This window comes from Schistocerca nitens, chromosome 6 (genome assembly GCF_023898315.1).
Source record: "Schistocerca nitens isolate TAMUIC-IGC-003100 chromosome 6, iqSchNite1.1, whole genome shotgun sequence".
Classification (NCBI taxonomy): Eukaryota; Metazoa; Arthropoda; class Insecta; order Orthoptera; family Acrididae; genus Schistocerca; species Schistocerca nitens.
Genome location: NC_064619.1, coordinates 308,132,508 through 308,159,846, shown reverse-complemented (window position 1 = coordinate 308,159,846; position 27,339 = coordinate 308,132,508). Strand labels below are relative to the sequence as shown.

At 42.1% G+C, this 27,339-nt stretch overlaps 1 protein-coding gene across 1 annotated transcript in view; it reads left to right on the top strand.

The window, feature by feature from the left end:
- LOC126263339 (regulator of G-protein signaling 17) overlaps positions 1–27,339 on the top strand; it is a 461,202-nt gene that overhangs the window by 293,971 nt on the left and 139,892 nt on the right. The window lies entirely within an intron of this gene.

The following is a 27,339-nucleotide window of genomic DNA, read 5'->3' as shown; positions in this document are numbered from 1 at the left end:
ATCAAGTCTCAACATCCCAGATTTCCTATGAAAAAATAACGCTCCCACTTCGTGTTCTGAAATATTAATCATTATTTAGGTTTATGTTTATTATTAATGTTAATTAATAATTTGCCAAATATAGGCTATGGATAATAGTCTGTTTTGATAGTTGTAACGTTTTTTAACTATGAGAAATTATATTCAGAACATGAAAAACAAATATTAAATGCACCACACACACAAGTACGGCCTATTCCGACACCTCATGGTCCTAGTTATCATTTTTGGCTTGACGTTCAGATAAAGCTGTCATTATACCTCTGATTGTGAAGTACTACAGTATGTATATGACACAGCCACGAAATTATGTTGGCAACTCCAGATAACAATTGAGCAGTGCAGAGCGACAATATTATCCTTTGTGCTTTGGGGCCATCTGAAAATGAACATCAGAGAAATCACCGAGACAGATTTTCGTGAATGTTAATTTATTCGATGTGGACCAACAGCACAGACAAAGATGTTTCACCATAAGATCCATAGATGTCAGGAGCATGCGTACATACTGTAGTCTCAAATTCGACGACGGTGTGCGTTAGGCTCCTACGGTTCTCAGCAATTGTAATGTTTCGGAGCACATCGTTCAATTTACGTTGTAAGCAGCGACGAAAACTACAGGTTCCCAGGTTGATCCCGACGACATGATCAGTTACGATAGCAGTGAGCACGGTATCATGGAGATTGGGCCACGAATGAATCGAAATGTGTCATCTGATCGGAGGGGTCACTTTTCTTGTTACTCCCGGTTGACGATAATGTACGCATTCGGCTTTACTCCGGCAAAAGGCTGTTCGAATAATGCACTTTCCCACGAATTCAGGCCAGTGGTGCAGTATTATGCTATGGTCGGATGTAACGTGGGCTTCGATGGTACCTGTGGTAGAAATCAATGACACCAGTTATGAAGTACATGACCATTATTGCAGAACACCTCTACACTTTCATGATTGATGTTCTCCGTGACGACAATGGCATCTTCCACCGGGACAGTTATGAGTGTCTCAATGTCAGAATCGTGTTACAATGCTTTTAGAAGCGACGCAGTGAACTCACATTGGGGCTCTATCTGGCACCAGCTCTGCGCCTGCAAACCACTGGCCCGTAATGTATCGGAATTGCTTGACAAGCTCCCAAACATCTGATGCCACTTACTTGAGGAAACTTAGCAAGGACTTGTCGAGTCCATTCCATGCAGAACCCGTGCTGTAATCCGTTTCAGAGGTAGACCAACGCCTATTAAGCACAAATTAAGAAAATCAGCCTTCAGTTGCAAGGTAGACCAACGTGTATTAAGTAGTTACTCATAATACACTAACCGAAAAAAATCGCAGCACCAAAATCTAATTAATGCATAGTAAATAAATTACGGCAATACTTTTGCCTAGGTAACATATTTTAACGATTAACAATGCTAGATCGTATTTAATGTAACCTCGAGATAAACCATTGCAAATATGAAATGCTGGCACATTAATAACCGGTGTAACCACCAGAATGTTGAATGTAAGCATGAAAACATGCATGCATTGTGTCGTACAGGTGCCCGACGTCAGTTTGTGGGACGGAGTTCCACGCCTGTTGCCCTTGGTCGGTCAATACAGGGACAGATATTGCTGATTGTGGATGACGCTGGAGTTGTCGTTGATGACATCCCTTAATCTGCACTACTGCTGACAGATCTGGTGCTCGAGCAGCCCACGGTAACATGACGGCACTCTGCAGAGCATGTTGGGTTACAACAGGTCCATTTAGGAGAGCATTATCCTGCTAGATATGTGAGTGAGCGTCGTCATCTTGGAAAACACCCCTGGAATGCTGTTCATGAATGGCAGCACAACAGGTCGAACGCAAACTGACAGTTTTGCAGTCAGGGTGCGTAGGATATACACCTGGGATCTCTGGCTGTCAATCGAAATCGCACACCAGATAATAACTCCAGGTGTAGATTCAGTGTGTCTAGCACGCAGACATATTGGTTGCAAGCCATCAACAGGCCTCCTACTAACCAACACATGGTCGTCACTAGCGTTGCAGTAAAACCAGCTTTCATCAGGAAACACAATATACCTACATCCTGCCCTCCAGTGAACTCTCGCTTGACACCAATGAAGTCGCAAATGCCGATGGTTTGGGCTCAGTGGAATGCGCGCTACAGGGTGTCTCGCTCGGAGCTGTCCTTGAAGTAAATGAATTGTAACAATTCGTTCTGTCACAGTTGTGCCAACTACTGCTGAAACTGTTGCTGAAAATGCAGTACGACGAGCCAGTCATACGCTAAACATGATGGTCTTCAATCTCCGTAGTGACACCAGGCCGTCAGGAGCCCAGTCTTCTCGTGACTGTACAGTCCCGTGACCACCCTGCCAGCATTCATGTACAGTGGTTACATTTCTGTCAGGTCTTTCTGCAGTACCGCAGAAGGAAAATCCAGCTTCTGGAAGCCCTATTACACGACCTCGTCCAAACTCAGTGAGGTATTGATAATGGTGTCTTTGTCGCTGTACAGGCATTCTTGGCTAATGTCAATTCACCAAGTCCAATCTCAAAGGTAACAAACACTCATGACCGTTACAGTGGGTATTTAAAGCAAACTTGCTTTGCATCCCGATAGTGGTACTACTAGCGCCACTCCTATGCGACTGGCGCGAAATATGAATGTACATCATCTTTCACATGTTGAAACACGTCTACCAAGTTTCGGTTATGTCGCACGACTCCTTGGTGTTGCGATTTTTTCTTCTGGCAGAGTATATTGGCTCATCAGTGTAAGTAAACGTAGTTTCATTCTCTGCTTCCTTACAATTCTACAGATCGAGATGGCCCAATGGATAAGTCCATGAGTTCGTATTCGGTAGGAGTGGGTTTCAAATCGACATCCAATCACACTGATTTTTTGTTTTCCGTACTTTTCCCAAATCCCCGATTGTAGCTTTTGGGAAAGGTTAGGGGCAATTTGCGTGCACATCTTTGTCCGATGCAGGTATTGCTCAACTACCAATCACACTGACAGAACGTCAAAACTTTACCTTTCTTGTTTTGATTTTTAATTCGACCCTGTAATGTTCCACACCCCACAAACACAGTGTCACACGGTTCATGCGTTCATCATAGCCACCCACAGGATGTATATCTACAGAAAACGTGCTCGCTTAAGAGATAAGAAAGATTCAACTAAATTCACCATTGCAGAAATGAGTGAAGTAGATATCAGTGTTAGTGGTGTTGAAAAACAGCTGAATTCGTAATATCTGAACCAAACTCCTGGCTGACATAGTCTATATGGAATTTGTGGCTAACTGAGTCTCTCTTTTAACCACATACATACTTCCCTCTAAATAAACAGCCGCTCTGTGGCGGAAGAAAGCGCATATCACATCCGTCAACAAGAAGGGCAGTAGAAATAACTGTTGACCAAAAGCCTTGACATCCAGTTGTCGTAGAATCTTAGAACATATTCTGAGCTCAAATGTAATGAGATATCTCAAATAAAGTTATCTCCTCCATACGAAACAGCGTGGATTCCAAAAACATCGATTATGTGAAACCCAACACGCCCGTTTCTCACATGACGTTCTGAAAGCCATGGACCAAACCAGTCAAGTTGATGCAGTGTTTATTGATTTCAGAAAGGCTTTTGATTCAATACCACACCTACGCTTATAATCGAAAAGACGATGATATCTGCTGCAGGTGAAATTTTTGACTGAGGTACCGACGCAGCATATTACCTTGGATGGTTTGTTGGACAGTCATCAATAGGAGTAAAAGTAACTTCGGGTATGCCCTAGGGAAATGTGTTGGAACCAATGATGTTCATGTTGCATATTAATGCATGATAATTTCAGATTTTTCGCCGATGATGCAGTCTTCTGTAATGAAGTTTTGCCTGAATAAAGTTGCACAAATATTAACGAATCTTGGTAAAATTTCAAGTGGTGCAAAGATTGTCAATTTTCTTTAAATGTCCAGAAATGTAAAATTTTGCAGTATACAAAGCGAAAACTACAATGGCAGTGAGTCACAGTTAGAGTCGGTCAAGTCAGATAAGTACTAGGATGTAAAAATTTGTAGGAATATGAAATGGAACGTTCTCATAGGCTCAGTGAGTAAAACACCTGGGAATCTACGATTTATCGGTGGAATATTTGCGAAATGTAATCATTCTACAAAAGAAACTGCATACCAAACGCTCGTGTGACTCATCCTAGGATAATGCTCAAGTGTGTGGGATCCGCAGCTAACAGGACTACCAAAAGATATTTAACTTACACAAAGAAGGGCAACAAAATGTTCTGCCATACACTTCACAGTGTTTGCAGAGTGTGAATGTAGCTGTTGATATCTCAGTATGGTTCAGCAAAGAACCCAAATGCTTCAATTTGATGATTACTCAAATACAAGGTGTTTATTATTTGTGGGCTTTAATCACACCATATTTTTAGTATAGACGTAGTACTTAATAGAAACAATTGTGAGTTACCATGTAATATAAATCCAACGTAGGCAACTTTCACGTCAGCTTCAGCTTTCAAGATTCAGTTTTAATGTGTTGTGAACCACGAGGTCATTACAGACGGACTGGGGCAGAGCGTCGGCCGTTTCCTCTCTCATAGCAACCACGCGACATTTGCTCTACCAGAGAGGTCCCTAGCGCTGGGATCGACTTTTTGAAATTAGTCGTATGGTAATGGAAGTTGAGGTACCAGTTTTCAAACCCTGCTGCCATTCACCCTTGTCACCCCTCGTCTGCGAGTAATCGACGAAAAAAATTCGGAATTTTACACAGTACACTTCAGCTTTTAAAAAAGGAGCGTTAAAAGCATGACAGTGCAGCTTAACAGTTAAAGTTCAAGCCCGAGGTTGTGGGTTGGAATCTCATTAGGTACACAGAATTTTTTTATAATGAAACCTGTATCGGAATAACTTGATCAATATTTTTATTCAGTTAGATGGATGAAATGAAATTTTTTGTTTCTGTTGCTTTGTGAAATCATTTTAATCAACGTACACTATGTGATGAAAACTATCCTGACACCTGGCTGATAATGACTTACAAGTTTGTGGCGCCCTCCATTGGTAATTCTGGAATTCTATATGGTGTTGGCCCACACTTAGCTTTGATGACAGCTTCCACTCTCGCACGCATATGTTCAATCAGATGCTGGAAGGTTTCTTGGGGGAATGGCAGCCCATTCTTCACGGAGTACTGCACTCAGGAGACATATCGATGTTCGTCGGTGAGACCTGACACGAAGTCGGCGTTCCAAAACATCACGAAAGTATTCTACAGGATTCAGGTCAGGTCTCTGTGCAGGCCAGTCCATTACGGGGATGTAACTGTCGTGTAACCACTCCGCCACATGCCGTGCATTATGAACAAGTGTTCGATCGTGTTGAAAAATGCAACCACCATTCCCGAATTGTTCTTAAACAGTGGGAAGCAAGAAGGTGCTTAAAACATCAATGTAGGCTTGTGCTGTGTTAGTGCCATGCTAAACAACAAGGGGAGCAAGCCCCCTCCATGAAAAAACATGACACACCGTAACACCACCGCCTCCGAATTTTGCTGTTGGCACTACACATACTGGCAGATGACCTTCACCGGGCACCAACCATACCCACAGCCTGCCATCGCCACATTGTGTACCGTGATTCGTCACTCCACACAACGTTTTCCCACTGTTCAATCGTCCAATGTTTACGCTCCTTACACCAAGCGAGGCGTCGTTTGGCATTGACCGGTGTGATGTGTGGCTTATGAGCAGCCGCTCGACCATGAAATCCAAGTTTTCTCACCTCCCGCCTAAGTGTCATAGTACTTGCAGTGGATCCTGATGCAGTTCAGAATTCCTGTATGTGATGGTCTGGATAGATGTCTGCCTATTACACATTACGACCCTCTTCAACTGTCGGCGGTCTCCATCAGTCAACAGACGAGGTCGGCCTGTAAGCCTTTGTGCCGAACGTATCCCTTCACGTTTCCACTTCAATATCACATCGGAAACAGTGGACTAGGGATGTTTAGGAGTGTGGAAATCTCGCGTACAGACATTTGACTCAAGTGACACCTAATCACCTGACCACGTTCTAAGTCCGTGGTTCCACGGAGCGCCCCATTCTGCTATTATGCTCTCTTACTATGTCTATCGACTACTGAGGTCACTGATATGGAGAACCTGGCAGAAGGTGGCAGTACAATGGACTTAATATGAAAAACGTACGTTTTTTGGGGGTGTCCGGATACTTTTGATCACATAGTGTACTGACTTTTAGAATTACTCTCATTTTTTCTTCCTATTATTCTTTTTCCACCTGGGATCTGCACTTTTGATCACATAGTGTATTAACTTTTAGAATTACTCTCATTTTTCTTATTATTATTTTTATTCCACCTAGGAACTGCACGTGAATTTAAATATTTTTATTTACCTACCATAATATATAAACATTTGAAACTGCCGAGTTATCGGCTAAAAACCAAAAGACGAAATAAGCTAATTACATTGACTGTGCAGTTGTGTCAAAAATGTATTTTTCGTTATAAGATGTACATTTTTTTGGATGGTTAACGTCAAAAAAAATTAACGGAATTCAACCAAAATGGAGGATGTAAATAATGAATAGAATAGCATGGACAAAAATATAGGATGATAAAACTGAATAAATTAAATCGAGCTTAATATATAAAAAATAATTAAAATCATATGCTCAAAGATCCCAAGTGGAAAAATAACAACAGGAAGGAAAAGCGACAACAATTTGAAAAAGTTAATATTAATCCAATTAAGTGAGTAAAACTAATGATCAATGTAATTTCGATAAAGATTCAAAAATAAAGAATTTCAAAATTCCTGACAAGATCCAAACCCCCAACCTTCTTGCACGTAAAGCCTGTACCTTAACCATTATGCTGCGTAATCAGTCTGTTATACGTCCCTTTTTTTAGCTGAAGAGCATCACACGAAAATCCTAAATTTTTTCGTCGATTACTGACAGACGATAGCCCACAAGGCTGTATACCTGCAGGGTGTGAAACCGGGGACCTTCATTACATCACCGTATAGACGGTTTCAAAAAGCCGATCCCACTTCTGGGGAACCTCTCCTTGTAAATACTTTAGGGAAAACCAAATGTGTATGGTCGGTAGGGATTTGAACCGCCGTTGTCTCGAATGCGACTCTGCCTTGAAGCTGTTGCCGGATTCTCTTCAGTCTATTCTCATAACACGTTCTTGCTTCTTTTAGTTGCAATTAAAAATTATTTAGTCTTAAAACTGAGAAACTACTCGAGTTTCCCCTTTAACGCGTACGTAATTTCGTGTCTCTACACACACACACACACACACACACATATGTGTCAGTCAAACGCCATACTTTTTCCCATGTTAGTGCTAAAACAACACATATAATTACAGGATGGACGCCCGTTGTTCCAATGAAAGAAAATACAGTTACTGTAGCATTATGCGGCGTGTTCCACGTTGGTGGAGCTGTCGTAGTTACAGGGGGTCTATTTAAAGAAACGTTGCGTGAGCGGGAGAACGAGCTACCGCCACGCCTGCTTCTTTCTGCGTGAGTTACATGCGTAGATACGCAAAATATTTTATGCTTGCAACTTGTCGGTGACGTATACTATCACACTCAGATTTACTATGGTTTGACTGCCGCGTAAAAACCCATATGGAGGAATAGAAATAGGCATCCCGGAGCTGAAAAGCGTCTGAAAGGTTTGAAAACAAGTAAGTCGGCAGATAGAGATTCAACCGCAGTTTGGTTTTACAGAGAGTACTCTTCGTCCACTTGCTTGACTTGTGTCTATCGCAAATCCATCGCCCAGTGGAGAGAAGCAAGCGACTAGAAAAAAAAGCGTACGTGACACTTGTGTAAAAAACTGGATCCACAAAATGCCTTTAACGCAGGTTTGCTGCAAAAATCTTAAGCGTATTCGGTGTATGAATGTCAAAAATTTCCTTCAGAAAGAAAATCTGCTATCTACAAATCAATACCGATTTAGGCAGCATCAGTCGTGCGAAACTCGGTTTGCCCTTCGATCGCACGTTGTCCTGCGAACCGTGAAACAAGGGCAACTGGTAGATTCAGTATTATTGTATCCTGGTAAGCGTTTGACACAGTTACACACTACAAAGCATTCACGAAGGTCCGTAAAAGGAAGGAAAATTAGAGTTTAATGTACCGTTGACACAAGCGTCATTAGAGACGGATCACAAGCTCATATTGTGAAAGGCTGGCGAAGGAAATCGGTCGTGCCCTTTTCAAGGAAACCATGCCGGAATTTGCCTGGAGCAATTTTCGGAAATCACTAAAAACCTAAATCTGGATGGCCGGATGGGACTTTGAGTAGTCGTCCTCCCGGATGCGAGTCCAGTATGCTGACCACAGCGTAATCTCGCAAAATACGGAGGTGCGAGCGAGTGGGATTTGTTCTAATGGAAGGGGTATCGTCACAATTGCCTCACGGTAGTATGACAGGACCACTCTTGTTTTCTACTACCACAAACAATTTGACGAATAGGATGAGTATCAATCTGTGACTGTTTGCTAATGGAGCTATTGGTGCACATAGGTTGCAAACCAATGCAGATGAGCAGGAAAAACAAATCTGAGTTGTCGAATGTGGAATTAGTTGTGTGCTGCTTAATGCAGTAACGCCGATTAAATTTCTAGGCGCAACACTGCAAAGCGACATAATGCTAAACATGCACATAATGTCATGTGAAGGGAAGGCGAATGGCCCATTTTGGTTTATTGGGAGAACTCTAGGAAAGTGTAGCTCCTATATAAAGGTGACGGCGTATACCCACTCATGAGTGCTCCTCGAGTGTTTGGGATCCCCACAAGGTCGGATTAAGGAAAGATATCGAAGGAAAATTATGGGCTTACTGCTATATTTGTTACGAGTAGATTCGATAAGCACACGATTATTAGGGAAATGATGGGTGAACTCAAACGAGAATCCCCGGAGGAGAACCAGCATTTCTATTGCCACTAACCTGCTGTACATCTCGCGTAAGCTCGCGAAGGCAAGATAATAGAAATCAGGCTCCGTAAGAAAGCATATAGACAGTCGTTTTTCCCTCTATCCATTCGCGATTGGAACAGGAAAGAGAATAACTGGCTGTAGTACAAGCTGCTTTCCGCCTCTCACCGTGTGGAGGTGTACAGAGTACGTATGTAGACGTAAATGTGGTTCCTTAGGTCTGAGAACTCACTCGTACGTCCCTAGTCAATGATTGCTGTAGTAACGTTTGTGTGAAGCACAGTGCTAAGACTAAGACGCCCAAAAAGAGGACGGGGGCAGGGGGGGGGGGGGGGGGGGGGGAGGCGAGGCACTGCCGCGTATGTGAATCTAAGTCGATCAAGTGGTACTTTAGATTTCATTGAGAGTATATCAATGCGTAAACAAACGCATTAGCATACTAGGGACAAGAGTCAACGTCCAAAGTAGTTGTTGAGAACAAGTTAAACAAAGTCCCTTCTTCAATTATTGTGTGAGATTAGTAACGATGAAGACGTACTTACAAGGAAAAATAATACAAATTCCAAGCCATAACTGAAAACATAGATGATTCTCAACAAAAATACTGCCATAAATAAGAATTAAGGCTTACGTTACAATGACAGTTTTTACTTTGCTGTACGAATGGGAGAGCTGGTTATCAACTCAGGAAACAACGAATAGAGTACAAAATAATATAATGACATTCCTAATGGGACTCTTTCCAGGAAAAATAATACAAATGCCAAGCCATAACTGAAAACATAGATGATTCTCAACAAAAATACTGCCATAAATAAGAATTAAGGCTTACGTTACAATGACAGTTTTTACTTTGCTGTACGATTGGGAGAGCTGGTTATCAACTCAGGAAACAAAGAATAGAGTACAAAATGATATAATGACATTCCTAATGGGACTCTTTCTAGCAGTTAATCGTCAATGCCGTGATTAAAAATAATGTAGCGTACTGTCTGTTTCCGCGCAATACATTACTTTTGTCTGTATTATGATTCAACTGTCATTTGTCCACTTACCTGTTATGTGCAGTTCCTAACACCCTGTTTGGCACTCGCGCAGAGAATTGTGCACAAAAGTACCCAGTTTCATTTGAAGGTAGGAAAGTCCCGAACTGTCTGAATATCAGGTTTTTATTGAGCCTCAACATTTGCATGTTACCCTTCTGTAACGATTACATGCATGAGTTAGTTCCTGACGCTCTTCGAGACTAAAGAAGAGAATGAGACACAGAAATTGTCTTAAGTAAACATAGTCAATAAGTTCAATATAACACATGTACAGGAGTCAGTAAAACTACGTCGAACGTTTCAAATTTTTGCATGTTCATATTTATGGAAACACGAGCTGGAAGAAACACATTTGTGAGATGCTCAAACAATTAAGTTCTGCTACTTTTGCTCTTCGTTTAATTGTAAATCTTGGATATAAAAGAATCGACATTATAAATATTTTAAATATTTCTATTTAGTAATGTCTGATTCAATAGTTATCTCAGGCAACTCATCAGTTATAAAGTACTGATTGCACAAAAGCGAGGACTAATAATAACATATTGCTTTCGCCCGCAACTCTTCAAGGAGTTGGACACCTTCGCAACGTATGTCCATCAGAGACTCAAAATAAACTCAACACGCTTTGACAAAAATTTATGATTATTTACCCAACCTCATAAAGTGCCTGATGAAACATAAAGTTACATCTAACTTAAAAACATTTTTTTTTCTGAAGTGCTTCTTCTATTCAATAGACGAATTTTTATTTAAAAATCGGTAACCTCATACAGACCTAGTTTTAAAATTGCAGTTGCATGACTAGAACTGAAAAACTACATGTTATTTAATGTTCAGTTTAGACCAGTGGGCCATTATCAACTTTTAATTGGCTAGTATGTAGCTTTTCACTAAAACTTATCATGTATATGTACCCTGCCAGGTCAAACTTCAATGGAGGCAGAAAGAAAGATTAGATAACTTCCGGTGTGCTCCAAGGAAGTGTGATAGGATAGTTATTGTTTACAATACATACAAATGGTCTAGTAGAAAGTGTCGGATGCTCTCTAAGGCTGTTCGCAGAAGATAGTAACGATTTGCAGAATGACCTCTAAAGAATTGATGAATGGTGCAGCTCTGGAGTGTAACAGCGTCTGCAGGCAAATGGTTGAAAAACTGGAAGAATTTGAAATGTGATGCTACAGAAGAAGAGTCGACCAAGCAGGAAATGAAAAATGAAAGAAAGTACGTAGAAAAATGTTTGTCCAGAATAACAAGAAAGCTAAATGTAAAAATTTAGAAAGGTAGTTTCTTTAATACATGGTGATATTTGTGGTGAAAAGGAAGACGTTAAGAATATATTTCGAACAATCCATGGAAAACAATGGCGAACAAGCAAAATCTTTTAGAAAGCAATATTTATTAGAGCATAACTCATGAAGAATTTTTCAAGTAGATTATTCCTAGGAGGAAAACTATAAATTTGGTACCTTGTCTGTTTAACTATGTATTCGACTCTCTCCCTATTAGTGCGTTATACAGCTCCCACTCCCCCTCCTCCCCTACACACACACACAAACACACACTGACTCCAGACGTCAAAATGGTTTTGTAGACAAAGGCAATTAGTGTTAGAATGTTTCTTTTATTCCTGTCAAGTTGCCAATTCTGTGGAAAAAGTAGCAGTTTCTCTCAGTTGTAAATGAGCTGCCTTTTAATGTTCCTACGTTTTGTACTTAGAAGATACTACTTTCCCAAGAACGTCAAAGTGTTCGCAAGGAAGATTTATCTTCCTTTATATTCTCTGCGTAGTGAGTGAATCGAGTTTTGTCTGTTCCACGCGCCTAATAATAGACATTTTCCGCGGAGCTGCGAGCGATGTGTGTGTATGTGACGCGCCAGGTCCCTGTCATGTGTTTTGCGTGTGGGATGACGTGGCGGCCACCAAGGCCGAAGGCGCTGCCAGCGTCTAGACTTGCAGCAGCCGAGAGACACATCTTGCAACACAAGAGTGCGCCAGACGTACTCCATCTATCTAATACGTAACAACGGCGAACGTGCGACGAAAACGTCTCACTATCACCGATACACTATACAGGATATCTATTAAGAGATCTGAAAGGGACGATAATTCTAAGCAAAAACTTCTAGTAAACATGAGCTTTAAAATGCTTGCCTTAAGAGTTATGAGCGTTTGCTCATCTTCGTTACTTTGAAAGATATCCCTTCTACAGTAATCGCTTTGCTCTTCAAATTATGGGAAAAGGAAGTATGCGCCAAAAGAAGAAATAAAGTTTACTAAACATGAGCTCTAAAATGTATACCTTAAGAGCTATTAGCACTTTCTCAGTAGAAAAGGTTAGTTTCACAGTAGTGAATATGAACGAATGCTCACAGCTCTTACTGTACGAATTTGAGAGCCCACGTTTACTAGACTTTTTTCCTTCGCATGGCCTTCCTGCCATATCCCTCAATATTGAGCATTCCTCCTGCGGCACCATGTACACATAAGTATTTGCTGTGTTTTTTTCTTCTAATCTATATGCGTTATCTCATCAAAAGTACACGGACACCCCTGTGTAAAGCGAATTGATCATTAGAAGACACGAGATGCGGGCCTGCTAGTATAAGAGAAGGTGGGGAATATCGTGTGGTCAGTAGAGATTCAGTAATAGCACCATGAGTCGGTAAACATTGCTCAGTGAATTAGAACGCTGACTAGTCATTGGATATTGCCTGACTAATGAATCCACCCAGGACATTTCAGCCCTTCTAAATCTGCCGAAGTCGCCTGTTGGTGCTGTGACTGTAAAGTGGAAACGTGAAGGAACAGCCACCACTAAACCAAAACCAGGCAGACGTCATCTTCTGATGGACAGGAGCAATCGAGCATTACGGAGGGTGGTTGTACAAACTGTACTTGTTGTTGTTGTTGTTGTTGTGGTCTTCAGTCCTGAAACTGGTTTGATGCAGCTCTCCATGCTACTCTATCCTGTGCAAGGTCCTTCATCTCCCAGTACGTACTGCAACCTACATCCTTCTGAATCTGCTTAGCGTATTCATCTCTTGGTCTCCCTCTACGATTTTTACCCTCCACGCTGCCCTCCAATACTAAATTGGTGATCCCTTGATGCCTCAGAATATTCCCTACCAACCGATCCCTTCTTCTAGTCAAGTTGTGCCATAAATTTCTCTTCTCTCCAATTCTCTTCAATACCTCCTCATTATTTACGTGATCTACCCATCTAATCTCAGCATTCTTCTGTAGCACCACATTTCGAAAGCTTCTATTCTCTTCTTGTCTAAACTATTTATCGTCCATGTTTCACTTCCATACATGGCTACACTCCATACAAATACTTTCAGAATAGACTTCCTGACACTTAAATCTATACTCGATGTTGACAAATTTCTATTCTTCAAAAACGCTTTCCTTGCCATTGCCAGTCTACATTTTATATCCTCTCTACTTCGACCATCATCAGTTGTTTTGCTCCCCAAATAGCAAAACTCATTTACTACTTTAAGCGTCTCATTCCCTAATCTAATTCCCGCAGCATCACCCGATTTAATTCGACTACATTCAATTATCCTCGTTTTGCTTCTGTTGATGTTCATCTTATATCCTCCTTTCAAGACACTGTCCATTCCGTTCAGCTGCTCTTCCAGGACCTTTGCTGTCTCTGACAGAAATATAATGTCATCGGCGAACCTCAGAGTTTTTATTTCTTCTCCATGGCTTTTAATTCCAACTCCAAATTTTTCTTTTGTTTCCTGTACTGCTTGCTCAATATACAGATTGAATAGCATCGGGGATAGGCTACAACCCTGTCTCACTCCTTTCCCAACCACTGCTTCCCTTTCATGCCCCTCGACTCTTGTAACTGCCAACTGGTTTTAAATAGCCTTTCGCTTCCTGTATTTTACCCCTGATGACTGTGCTTAGGGAGTTAAAAAGAATGGGGAACGATGGGCGATCAGCTCCTCATAAGCTACACTTGTGTAATCAGAACAAAGCGATACTTGAGCAGATATAAAGAGCGACACAACTGGACAGTGGGTGATTTGAAGTGTTGAGTCACGCTATACCCTGTGGCAGTCCGATGGAAGGGTTTGGATTTGGCAAGTGGCAGAGAACCTTACCTGCCATCGTGAGTACTGCTAACAGGGAACTACGGAGGAAGTGCTGTTACGATTTGGGGTGTTTCTCGTGGTTAGGGTGTAGTCACTTTATTATGCTTAAGAAAACGCTGAATTCGGTAGGGTATGAACACATTGTTTACTGCGTATAATAGAAGTATGGTTCGGAAAAGTTTATTATTCGTATCACATGATAATACGCCCTATCGTAAATCATCATCTTGAAGGTAATGGTTTATGGACAATAACGTAAGCGGGCTTTTCTGTCCGGGGTCCCGCCCTGAACCTTACGGAATACCTTCGGGATAAATTAACTTCACTGGTTTGAACTCTTGAGGATGAGTGGACTTTCAGTCATCCACAGACATTGAGGCAATTCATCAAAAGTGCCCTCAGCGAAGCTCAAATCTTCATAAAGGGTAGAGACACCCCATATTAAAGTCCAGTAACAGGTACATTGATTCTTTGGATCAGATAGTGCACATACTCCTCAAGCCACTATACGGTGCGCATTGGACAGGAGTCATGGAGTCATTCTCTTTCCTATTCCAGTCGCAAACAGAGGGAGGGAAATGACTGTCTACGTGTCAACGGCCTTTTGGAGGTGGATACACCGGTTCCCGTCAGATCACAGAAATTAAGCACCGTCGGGCGTGGCCAAAACGTGGATGGGTGGCCGTCTAGTACGTCACGTTTTTGAAATTTTCCCCTTTGTCCTTACGGTGGGAGGAGACGAAAGGAGTGATGGCGTGGATCCTCTGATTACCAGTCTTTGCACCACATGTCTCGGATTCAATTCCAAAGCTCACCATAGTGTCTCGTGAGGGCATGCGACACTGTTGATGGTGACCCGTCCGTCGGACGGGGACGTTAAGCTCGACAGTCACCTTGGTGCTCTTCGAGACGAGTAGGTTATGTGCCGGCACCGGGTGTCACCCTCTCCCTTCTCTCATCGTCTCGAACACCGAGAAGACACTGAACACATACACATTACAGTCCTGTAAACTTACCAGATACACTTATGTTCACAGCTCTCATACTGTGTGCAGGAAAGGTGCCTACAGGCGCGAAGGATAGAGAGAACCTTTCAATTAGGTAGCTGAACCTGCTCCTCGGGGTCTCCCAGCCGTTCATGCCATATGAATTTACTTTACTGTCTGTGTACTTCATACAAATTTTGATTTATCTCACCTCCGCTGTCCTCACGCGAGATGTCCATTGGCGGCAGTAGAATTGTTCTGCAGTCTGTTCTCAATAGTGTTTCACGAGAAGAACGTCCTCTTTTCTCCTGGGTTTCACATTTGTTTCACGGTGCATTACCGTAATACTCGCATTTTGATCGAACCTACCTGTGATAAATCTAGAGGCCTTCGGTGTCTTCCTTCAATCTGATCTGTAGGGATCCCAAAGAAGCGAGAAGTACTCAGGAATGGATCCCCCAAGTGTTATGTACACGGTCTCCTGTATAAGATAGCTACCCTTTCATAGATATCTCCGAATGAACCGACCATTCGCCTTCTCTTCCAAAGGCAACACGTGCTCGTTCAATTTCATACTCGCTCTGCAACGTTGCTCTTAGATATTTAGTCGATATGAGAGTGTCAGAAAGCGCACAACTAGTACTGTATTCGAACATCAGAGGACTGTTTTTCCTTCTTCTCTGCATTACATTACGTTTCTTCACATTTAGAGCAAGCTGCCATCATTACTCCAAATAGAAACTCCATCCAAGTGTTCCTGTATTCGTCTACAGTCTCTCAACGATGACGAACATAGAGATACTTGTTACCCAGTTCGGTCCATGTAGTCGTTCTGAGCCTTCGTTTCCACGTGCTGCTAGAGGATATGGGAAATGAGAGTGGATGTCTCGCTATACTCGAGATATTCTCGGTAGAATGTAAACACCTTCTGACGTAAGGATTCCACGGCATTCAGAGAGTGAGGGCTATTGGTTCGAACTTCGGTGGAATGACCCAATTCACTGAGTCATAAACGTGGGCCTGGTCTACAACACAAGAGGAAAACTTGGTCATTTCGTTTAAGCTGCATCATTCGTTTAGCGGAGAAGACAGATGAACTAAATTCAGTACTTGTAGTGCACAGTGGTGGCGACGGAGATGAAATAATTAGGCTGATAACATTTGACGGATATCCCAGAAAATATCGCATTTGCTAACGCTATAGTAGTTTCCAAAGCCGAAATACATCGGGCATAATACGCCACATAACGGATTTGACGGCTGTCAGCTATCAACTAATAGCTGTTCTTTAATTGTAGCTTGGTTATGCAGATATGAAAATGACGACGTTATGTTACTCATTTTCTGAGGGTGAAAACTTTTTATGTTGTTGTAAGGGGTAAAACTTTTCGGTATATTCACTTATACTGAGTTTAAAATACATTCGGACAGATAAATATTTCGCACTTGGCACTTGTTTAGCAGATTAATAACTCTGCTAACAAGATCACGAACTGCAAATTGTGGATGAAGTAGTATTTATTTTACCTGACGGGGTTTTGTTCTGTGCCATTTCATTTTGTAAGATACTCCAGCAGATAGGACAAAGATGCTGTTACTTAAAATCTAACGATACGCAACTGACGCCGTCCGATACGCTTACGCAACTGATGCCGTGCGATTCGTTTTACTTGGATAAACAACCACTTTTGAGACTCCAGCATCGGCGGCTATTAGATGTCCGGCTCTGACCGAGAGACATACTCCTAAAGAATAGATTCTAACAGTACGTTGCTTTGCATACGAATCAAGAGAGGGCAGCAATGTTCAACACATTCCGAGAAGCTTTACGAGATGCTCCAAAATTCGGCTATTTTTCTCGAGACTGTCGAGCGAGACAACTTTCCATCCCTACTGCTATGTTCCAGGCATAATGACATCGGTTTAACGTGCGACACGAATGTCACAAGAACTTAACCTCGCCTGGCGATGCATCACATTGGTCGTTTTGGACCATTGTAGACTGCATAGAACTCGATCATGTGACACTCCACCGCTGAGTAAGTCACGACAGAGAAATGATTCGCAGTCGGTAGCATGAAATTCTTGTAGTAAGATGGGTAGAGGTGGAGACGTGACAGAATTGCAGAAAGGAGCCTTGACAAAACTGCGAATGAATTTTTCCAATATATTGATGGATGTCCGCTTGCTTAGCTGAGTGGTAACGTGTTTCCTTACCATGCAGTGGGCACGGGTTCGATTCCCGGCTGGGTTGGGGATTTTCTCCAGTCGTGGACTGGTGTTGTATTGTCCTCATCACCGACCCGCACGTCCCCCAGTGTGGCGTCACCTAAAATAAGGCAATCCGGCAGCCGAACTTCCCCGGATGGGGCCTCCCGGCCAACAATGCCTTTCTGATAATGGATGGACGCTGTCTGTCCAACTTGTGTGCAAGGAATAGTTTACCACTTGCTGCCACCTAAAACTGCCTAAGAGTAGTAGTCGTAAAAAGATTGTAACCGATTGGAATCGGAAATGAATGTCATTGACTATTGGTTAAAAAATCGACAGGAATTGCTGATGTCAATGGTTGCAGCTCCATTTCAACCAGTTCCCAAGCAAACACTGCAAAGGCACATGCATATAATTAACATTTGGAGTCGGGTATTTCATTGCTCACAGAGACTAACAAAGCTGAAAGCGTTCGGTGAGCAAAGAAAACAGAAAATGTACAGTAGCTGACTGGAAACGTGTAGTGTTATCGGACGGGTCACGATTTCGCCTCTTTTCAAATGATGCCCAATCGAGCGTTTAACACACGGTGGGTTGAGTCTGTGGTCAGGCCGGAGAAGACTGTGTGATGTTTTGGGAGTGTTCTTCGTACCACTCCTTGGGCCCGCTCATTCAGATTTCCGCGAACGTAAACCAGAATATTTATTTCATCGTTCTTGGTGATCATGTGCTACCCTTTCTTCTGTATCTTCCTTATGAGCATGCTGTGGACACTCCCAAGATGACAGCAGCCGTTTTCACAGAGCTGCACGCATACTTTCCTCCCGGTTGGAAGAATGATCAGGCACCCTGTCGCAGCTCGGCCCGCCCTGTTAGCCGCGCTGTCTAACGCACTGCTTTCCGGGCGGGAAGGCGTGGCAGGCCCCGGCACGAATCCGCCTGGCGGATTGGTGTCGAGGTCCGGTGCGCCGGCCAGTCTCTGGATGGTTTTTAAGGCCGTTTTCCATTTGCCTCGAAGAATGTGGACTGGTTCCCCTAATTCCGCCGCAGTTACAAGTTACACTATGTCGGCGGTTTCTGCGCAAACACCATAATTACACTCATCTGGTTTGGTGTGAGACGTTCCGTGGGAGAGGGGGGAGGGGGGGCTCCACTGGCGCCCGAAACGCCCAGTAACCCTGGGTTCGGTGTGGGGCGGCGGTGGGATGAGTGGACTGCTGTAGCCTGTTGTGGGGTTGTGTACCCCTGAGGGCTACGGCGGGGACGAAGCCTCTCCGTCTTTTCTCAGTCCCCAGTTCCGTACAAAACAATCGCAGCTCGACTGGTCCACTAAATCACCAAATCTTAACCCCACAAAAAATATGTGGTATCATTTGGGACAGCGGGAGAAATATTGCAATTAACATCGACGAGGTCTTGTAGGTTTACGAGCTCAAATCATAAATTAGGAGGTTTATTTATCTTCAGTTGTACGAGGGACATTCCGATACTAACTTTCATCATTATTTTTGTAAGTAAAGATGCAAACAAAAGCGATATGTATCCACACCAGTTGTTGGTTCAACGACGTAAGGGGCATAAGCGGATTAGGAATGACGCATCCGCCGATCACAGGTGAAGAGACAGCAGCAGCAGACCGGTGCACCCGAGATTATTCGAATACACACCATGATGGCAGAAGGACCTATACTGACAATGTGGTCGCCAACGGGTTTGAATGGGCAGGAATGTCTAGTGTGGTCGTCATCCATGAGCACCTACAGACCATGTGTTGTGAAGAGGTCATATTTCCTCAAATAGTTGGTCGCTGGTGTTGCATGTTCAGAGTAGGAAGGAAAAACGTGGAGGATGAAGGTCGAATTGGGTGTCCTTCAACATGCACGAATGAAAACAGCATTTCTTGAGTTCAGGACATGGTGTTAGTGGAGAGGCGCATAACGGTGTCAGATGTGGCGTTCACCCTGCTTGTTACCCGCGCTCGGGCCCATCACATGCTCCATGATGTATTGGGTACAGAAAAGTGTCTGCAGTATGGGTGCCTAGAAACGTGACCCCCGATCACAAGAGTGCAAGAATGAGAATCATCCTCGATCACTTGATGACGTACGTGCGAAGGGGAATCATCACAGGCGATGAGACGTGTGTGCACAACTTTATCCCAGAATTCAAAACCTTCTCAATAACGTAGAAGCATCCCAATTTGCTAGTGATAATTCCTTGCAATACACGGCACCGACTTCTACCAGAGTCCATTCTTTAAACTGATTGTATTCTACGACAAATGTCTCGATGTCAGTGGCGACGATGTCGAAAAATGTTCAGGTGTATAGCTCCTGATGCCAAGATGCAATTGTTTGTAGTAATACAGTTGCCACGTGCAAAACAATGACGAATCTAAAATTCGAAACGTCTCTCGCATATGGCATACTTGAAGAAACGTATGCTCTTGCGAACTGAGTCAATTATCAAGGCTAATGATATTCTCGTTAAAAAGAAGAGCTGAATTACATCAACAAGCGAGACAAAAGAGTACTCTCGTAGAAAAATATGAGGCGTGTTTTTTAAGTAAGTACCCTTTTGAAATTAAAAAAAGACGTGCTAAGATATCTCAATAATTTTATTTTTACGTGAAAGCCTGTACCTTAATCTACTTATCTACATAATTTCCGTCAATATTGAGGCACTTGTCATAGCGTTGTACCAGTTTTTGAATACCCTCCTGGTGGTAGTCTGCCGCCTGACTTGTTAACCACTGCATCACCACTGTTTTGACTTCGTCATCGGCTTGAAGACGCTGACCGCCCAGGTGCTTCTTCAAGGGCAGGAACAGATGGTAGTCACTGGGCGCAAGATCGGGGCTGTATTGAGAATGATCTAGAGTTTCCCATCGAAAAGATGTGATGAGATCTTTGGTCTGATTCACCACATGCGGACGGGCATTGTCTTGCAGCAAAACGATGCCCTTGCTCAACTTCCATGGACTGTTGCTTTGATTCTGGTGTGACGTAGGCCACCCATGTTTCATCGCCCTTAACAATTTGGCTTAAGAAATCATCTCCGTCGTTGTGGTACCGCTCAAGGAAAGTCAATGCACTGTCTAAGCGTTTGGTTTTGTGCACATCCGTCAACGTTTTCGGTACCCAACGTGCGCACAATTTTCTATAATTCAAGTGCTCGATCACAATGCCATACAACACACTACGAGAAACATTAGGAAAGTCATCCCGCAAGGAGGAAATCGTAAAGCATCTGTTTTCTCTCACCTTATTGTCCACTTCCTGCACCAAACTTTCATTAACGACCGAAGGACGCCCACTTCGTTTTTCATCACGCACATTTGTGCGGCCATCTTTAAATGCTGTCACCCACTTTCTTACCATTCCATCACTCATAATGTTTTTTCCGTAAACTACACAGATCTCACGATGAATTTCGATCGCTTTTAGGCCTTTAGCACTAAGAAATCGTATAACAGATCGTACTTCACAGTCGGCGGGACTCACGATTACCGGAGGCATCTTAAACACTCAGTACACAACGTAAACAAGGAATAATCAGACTGTAATGGCGTCAGTGCGTAGATTAAGGTACAGGCTTTTATGTAAAAATAAAATTATTTAGATATCTTAGCACGTCTTTATTTAAATTTCAAAACAGTACTTATTTAAAAAGCACGCCTCGTACATTAAGAATCCCAGGAAGAAAACTGAATGTAGGGGAAGAAACATCCGAAATTCAGGTTTTTGCAGCCACCGAAAGCGCTAATGTTGGTTCCATTAAAAATACACCTTTTCTAAAGTGAAACACGTCATGGGTCGGCATTACCGTAATGCACAAAATAGTGTGACAGCAACCACAACAGTAGTGGAATTATAATCGCTGGTCCGTCAAGTATAGTACAGTTTTGGTGGCGCTGGGCTGTCCACCGCTTCTGTCTCGAGCTGTGCCACAGCATTCTTCGCTTGGTTTCGATCGTTGCCGCCTCCACGGCAGGCAATCAGACACGCGGTACGACTGAGCGGGTTGCCTGCGTGGTAGGGATAGTCCGCTGAGTCGCTGCTGAGGTCACGCAAAAGAGCAGTTTGCTGCGCTCTGCGGCGTATTGCTGCCGTCTGCCGCCAAAGTAAAAAAAGCAGTATAACCTGTTAGTAAAAGAATATACTACACTTCTCACCTTCGTGGCCCATTTCTTAACGTTAGTTCGATAACACCACTCATCAGTATGCAGGGTGAACTAGAACTCCACCGAAAACATTTTGGACCTTATTTAGAGAGTATGGTGGCGTTAGGGACTCGTGATATTTCGTTGGACTGTTTACCCACATTTATATTCGTATCTGCATAGTACTGAAAACATTTGCACAACAGTGTAAATGTCGACTGTTGTGCTATTTGTTTTTATTTGGAAACAAACTCATACCATTCGCTCAGGGTAATATCTGTTAACAATAGCAACGCCCACTTTACTCTTTGCTCCCAAGCTTGCATTCAGTACTGCTCACTTCTGTCTGAATTTTTTCCGGTAGTGCTAGTGATTCAGTAATAGTAATAGCAGCAGTTTTAGTGTTTGAATGTTACTGGCTTTTTCACATCAAAGCTGGTATCCATCAGAGAACTGAAAAAAATCGTAATAAAAAACTTTCAGTTTTACTCAGTGGTGGTAACTAAAGTTTCGCAAAAGATTTAGTGAAACTGGAAAACTGTAAAGATCAGCTAATCGACGAGTATCCTGCCACATAGCGCAATGCGATCGAAATACTGGAACTCACTACATACAGTCATACATATGGCACATAAAAGTGATGATAATGAAAACCTCGAATACTAGGTTATTTGTTTTTTTATTATTTTTAATTTATTTTTTTACATCTACTTACTTATTTTCTATATGTATTTCAGTTTGAACTGCCGTTGAAAACACATTAACACATTAAATATCTTTAAAAAATTGAATTTGGTTTTTTCCTGTTGTGACACAGAGACACATCTATTATTTCGAATTTATCAGTCTTCATAAGATGAAGCCAATCTGTTGTATTCTGAATCACATAAAACAAAAAGAAACACAGTTCCATAAAACTCAGATACTGAAAATTATTATCTCGCTTTCAAAATTATAGTTTTTTAAAAATATTTCTACATCTACATCTCGCATCTCGTGGTCGTGCGGTAGCGTTCTCGCTTCCCACGCCCGGGTTCCCGGGTTCGATTCCCGGCAGGGTCAGGGATTTTCTCTGCCTCGTGATGGCTGGGTGTTGTGTGCTGTCCTTAGGTTAGTTAGGTTTAAGTAGTTCTAAGTTCTAGGGGACTTATGACCACAGCAGTTGAGTCCCATAGTGCTCAGAGCCATTTGAACATCTACATTTACATCTACATCCATACTCCGAAAGCCACCTGACGGTGTGTGGCGGGGGGGTACCTTGAGTACCTCTATCGGTTCTCCCATCTATTCCAGTCTCGTATTGTTCGTGGAAAGAAAGATTGTCGGTATGCCTCTGTGTGGGCTCTAATCTCTCTGATTTTATCCTCATGGTCTCTTCGCGAGATATACGTAGGAGGGAGCAATATACTGCTTGACTCCTTGGTGAAGGTATGTTCTCGAAACTTCAACAAAAGCCCGCACCGAGCTACAGTGCGTCTCTCTTGTAGAGTCTTCCACTGGAATTTATCTATCGTCTCCGTAACGCTTTCGCGATTACTAAATGATCCTGTAACGAAGTGCGCTGCTCTCCGTTGGATCTTCTCTATCTCTTCTATCAACCCTATCTGGTACGGATCCCACACCGGTGAGCAGTATTCAAGCAGTGGGCGACCAAGTGTGCTGTAACCTACTTCCTTTGTTTTCGGACTGCATTTCCTTAGGATTCTGTTACAGTATTCCGCCTTTCATCCATACACTACACTAATTTCTATGCATTCATACATCTGCCTCCACCAAGGATTTCTCAGACCAAGGGTGAAACACAAATAAATCTAATTGTATTTTCAATAACAGACTAATAACTACGAACGGACGCTGCACAGAATGATGCGGTACTGGCAGTGCAACGGGGCTTAGTGAGTCGTGCTTGGATAGCTCAGTCGATGGCGCCCGAGGAAGGAAAAGTCCCAGTTACGAGTCCTGGTCTGGCACATAGTTTTAATCTACCAGCTCACAATTATCATACTCTTAACACACATGACCTTCGGCATATCGCTACAGTCCACTGAAAAAACGAAAAGCTAGTCTTTGAATATTCCGCGATCAAAATCGCAGTTGATCGCAGGCCGCAAAGGCGCCGTCCGCAGCACTGATTATAAGTACTTTCCACTCATTGGTCCTTTCCAAACTTAACATCTCGCACTTCCAGCTGATAGTACGACTCTCCTTCATATAACATCATACAAACAACAAAGCAGAAAAAATTGCAGTACGTTTTGTTAAGCATTTCCCGCCTCTTGTTTTAAACGGATATGATCTATTTTAAATATATTATTTCATTTACAATGTTTCAAGGCATTCACACCTAACTTATTCCTAACGTTAGCTAAAAATGTATTATATAGGACGCCAAGTCGAAAATTCCACAGCAAGTTTTAAATAACTTCCCCGCCTCTTGTTTTAATCGGATATGATCTATTTTAATTATATTATTTCATTTACAATGTTTCAAGGTATTCACAACTAACTTATTCCTAACGTTAGATAAAAAATATATTATGTAGGATGTCAGGTCGAAAATTCCCTAGTAAGTTTTAAATAACTTCATTCTCGTAATAAAATGATTTTGCTATCGGCCGACCGAAAATGCCCTAAGCTTCTTTAGTACCTGCCGTCGTCTGTACTGTCAGCTGCTCCGCTCTTGTAGAACAAAATGAAAACTGTTGCAACGAGAAAAAACGTACTGAGTTTCTTCCGCAACATTCTGTAAAAATTATGGCTTTGGAATCTTAGTTCAATCTGTTCACTCATTGTAGTAACACAGTACGTGAACACTCGTAGGATCGCAGGTGCTGTTTCTCGTATCTTGGCTACAGTTGACACGTGGTGGTTTCCTGCACCTGGATATACTGGCACCAGTCAAGACATCCCACTCCCTGTATTTGTCCGTCATCTTTGACCTAATCAGGATATCGAACTGGTGCTGTGTGAGCGTTCCTTCCACGGATCGCCTATATCGTTCCTTGCCTCACTACAACATGGCGCCCACGAAACGTTACTAGAACACAAAAGAAAATACATTTCGATTCTGTGCCTACATCACTGTACAACGTCAGATGTTCCATATTTCTGGAGAAGAACAAATATTTTCAAAACTATCGTAAGAACTTCGACAGTATTGTATAAAAAATCTAGTTAGATGCGGACATTGACAGGCTATGTAGAAAACTGATTTAACTGTATTTCATTTTTGCTTTATTCGTGCATTTTCATACCGTGGAAAACAACACCGTGAGTATCGACATGTAGCCAAGGCATGCTGGATCACCAGATCTGTCTCTAATTGGGCACTTATGGGACATCATCGGACGACAATTCCAGCATCATCCACAAACAGCTTTAATCGTCCCTGTATTGACCGACCAAGTAGTATAGGCATCCGACACCTGTGCAACACAACACATACTGTTATTAACTGCTATTAACTTACAGGCATTTCACATTTGCAATGGCTTCTCTCACGCTTACATTAACCTGTGGTCTTGCAATGTTTTCACTTACTAGTGTTACCTAGATAAATGTATTCCAGAAATTTTATTAACTTCATTAATTATTTTTTAGTCTTGTGATTTTTTCCGTCAGTGTATGTCTTCACTCAGTCTTATAGAGAGTCACACTACAGATGTAATTATCCAGTTCTCTAAACAGGATATTAAAAATAGATTTTTAAGGAAATATATGCAATTCTTAGTACTACATATGGTCCATTTTGACGACGGAGATGCAGGTATAAGCTGTCATGAAACATATTTTTAGAATAATATTGCAAATGTGTGTTACTTTTCAGCAAGATACACACACACACACACACAGTAAAGAGTCAAACGTCGGGGAATATTTAAGGAAAACTGAATTTTTTTGTTACCATTTGCAGAAACAAAATCATAGCTCATAGCTTATGTGAACGAAGGATGTATTCAGTATTAATTGTTTTTGACGCCATTAAAGTTAATTGCATAACGTCCATAACCAGAAATCATGTACATACCGACGGGAGCTTTTTTTACCTTACTACAATATGGTAGATGATGCAGAAAACATGTATTTGCATGGACGCTAAAGTACTGTGCTCCATCCAGCTAGTATAGAGATCACTGCTATCTGTACACGCCGTCTCTTTAACCTTCTTTCGTACTTACCCTTCATCACATTTCCAGTGTTGCTAGCATACAGCTACATTCTTTACAATTTTGCTAATGTGTGTGAAAAGCATTTCAACTGAAACATAGATACGTACATTAGCTGACAGCGTTTGTCGACAAGTTCCCACACCGACAAAGCGCGTGATAAAATACGTGGCAACGTAGGTTACGTTCTTTCGTTCAACAGATCTGTGTTCAAATCAGTTACGTGATGCTTAGGAGTAAATAATAACATTTGATATTCTAAGTAAGATCTGTAGTCTAGAAAAGGCTCTTCTGACCTCAGTGATAGCATTAACTCTATATCGTTGGTACCTATCTAAATTACTACAACAGTGATGTTTCTATTTTCTAAGATTCGTTCCCTTTAACTAAGCCAAGTCGTCCACCTACTTGAAGTTCTAGAAATAGCAAATGCATTTCCTACTTTCTGAAAGCACAATTTGTACCAACCCGGTGTAAACATTTCAGTTGATCTCCATTTCAGTTTCGCTCACTCACTCAAGCGCGCGCACACACACACACACACACACACACACACAGACATACACACACACACACAGTACTCAGAGATATTTATTCACGTACTACATTTCGCTTCGTCTCCTACAAAGTTAAGACAGAATCTTAAGTTATCATGAAATTATCTTTCAACTCCGCAGAAAATTAGTGGCAAACGACGTGTATCAGGCAGATAAACGTCCGTGAAGAGTGAAGAGTCCTGACACTATCGCTCGCCCCCCCCCCCCCTTTGCTCCCTCTCCCGCTCTCTCACTCTCTCTTTCTCTCTCTCTTTCTCTCTCTCTCTCTCTGCCAGCGTGTGTGTGTGTTTGTGTGTGTGTGTGTGTGTGTGACACAGCCAAACAGCTCTTAAGCGTGGTACTAATCTAAAATCCAGATATAAAATCATTTCGTGTAAAAATCCTGAAAGAAATCAGTTTCCTAGTGGAGACTAATAGATGGAGGCACATCCACCACACAGCAAAACGAAATAGTTGCTAGTGGCTACGCCAACTGTACAACTTTAGACACCATAAAACATTTATAGTGTACAAATTTCTGATGGATAATACCTACGAGCACATTATAGACAATGTTTATTTACGTTTTGAGCTCAGTATTTGTCTCCTTTTTTCGTAGAGATACACAACGATCGTCACATTACTACATCATCAGCTCAGAATGACTTTTCCCCCCTTGAATCGACTGTATATCATTCGATAGTCTGTAACCCTACTTTTTACTCTTGATGAACTTAAAAATCTGGGCATGGTGCTGATGGAGAGGGCTGTTATCTCCCAGTAGACCAAAATCAAACATTTAGTAAACATATTGTATGCAGAATTTTTGTGCATTCTAAAATTTAATAAATTCGGGTATTGCTGAATACTATTTTTTCCAGGGATTAGAAGCAAATTTTTATAGTAAAAGAACGAAATCATACACTTGTATATGATAACTTATGGCTAACCTGTAGGCACGTGAGTAGAGACAAAGCATAAAATTCGTAGACATTTGAAAACATAGTATTGTGAGGTGTTCTAGCGTCACATGACCGATACTAGTTTTGATAACACCTAATATAAATTTAAGTATTA